We start from the raw sequence: 1659 nt of genomic DNA on the forward strand, positions 1-1659 counted from the left end.
GCCATAGTCTTTATTTTTTTTTAAATTTATTATGTATATAGTGTTCTGGGTACCAGATCTCATTATAGATGGGTGTGTCATCATGTGGCTGATGGGAATTAGAATAGCAGTCAGTTCTCTTAACCTCTGAGCCATCTCTCCAGCCCGAGCCATAATCTTTGATGAAGCTCTTTGGGATTTGATGTTAACTCCATACAGATCACATAAGATGGGATTGGCTAGTTAGCAGGTTTGAAGAGCAGCAATAAGACAACACGAGGGGAAACAAAAAAAAAATTCTGAGGTAATCAGACAAAGGCTCCCATCTACTGGCCAAAATATAAAACTACAACAGATTAAAATATGTCCAGAGAACATTTTATGTGCCGGGAGCAGTTTAGAGGTTTCTGTGTAGCCTTGTCTGGTCTGGAACTTACACTGCAGACCAGACTTGGCTTGAATTTTGAGTTCTGCTTGTTTGTGCTTCCCAAGAAGTGGTTATTTGTGCAGCAGTACGAACTTATTTTCCAAGGGTGATTCCCTAACAATCAGTAACATTGAACCCTTACTCGTGGCTCGTACTTCCCTGTTTGCAAACCTTCCTACTTAATGACTTTGTGAGGCCTCAAAAACAGTTGAGACTGGCTACCTTGCATGCATGAAAACCTATCGTTAGGGAAATATAGATTGCCTAACTGGTATTTATAGTTTGGGCTGTGCATGTGAGAGGTCATTGAAGACCAGAGAGCTACAGGGGAGCTACAGGGAGGCAGTCTCATAAACTATGGGCGATGGGTCTGAACCCCAGCTATAGTACAGTTTCCGACCATACCAACTCCAGGGCTAGCTTAGCTCCTGGCATGAAGGCTTTAACATTTAAGGAAGAGGGCCACGGAGCAGGATCAGAGATGCATCACAAAAGGTGCCTTAGAATTGTGATCCTATAGATATCAGGGGAAAATGGGAGGTAACAAGGCTTTGAAATTACCAGTTCATTCCATGTCCAAATAGTGAAACACTTGGAACGCATGCAGACCAAAGAGTACGCTACCAGGTGAAGTTCCCCAGTAGTCAGGCTGACTTGAGCCGCACCACCACTGTGCTTGTACCAAACGTTCATGGGAGCACCTGTCCCAGTCTTCACAGGTGTGTACAAGCCAAACCGGCCCTCCCACCTGGCGAAGGGGACTGAAGGAAGCCACAGCTTCCATATTTAAGCATAAATTTCCTAAGACCAGCCCCGGGAAGTGACACCCAGACCACATGGAACAGCATAAAATGGACGCCCAACCCTGCCACATGTAGGTTTAATGAAAACAAAGTGCCAAGAGAACAAGACTTTATTCAAAAATTGCCAACAATTAGGGCTAAAATGAAATTCTAGGCACCCACAACCAGGAAACTCATGCTCATACTTTATTAACTGTGAGACCGGCCTCCTCAGACCAGAAGGCTGGAGCTCCCACTGCAGCTTAAGACTTGAGCGGGGGAGCCTGAAGGTGCTCAAGAGAAAAATGCTCCCAGGGAAAACTCAAATGTCGTAGCACTTTCTACTCAGTCCAGAATAGTGCTCCACATTTGAGTTTCACCAAATGAGCAATTCCGTCGATTGAAGTCCCACGGCTGAAGCTCCACACGCTGAAGTTCCAGGCTGGTTTCTCCACACAGCAACACACAAAA

This window comes from Myodes glareolus, chromosome 1 (assembly GCF_982192425.1).
Source record: "Myodes glareolus chromosome 1, mMyoGla1.1, whole genome shotgun sequence".
Classification (NCBI taxonomy): domain Eukaryota; kingdom Metazoa; phylum Chordata; class Mammalia; order Rodentia; family Cricetidae; genus Myodes; species Myodes glareolus.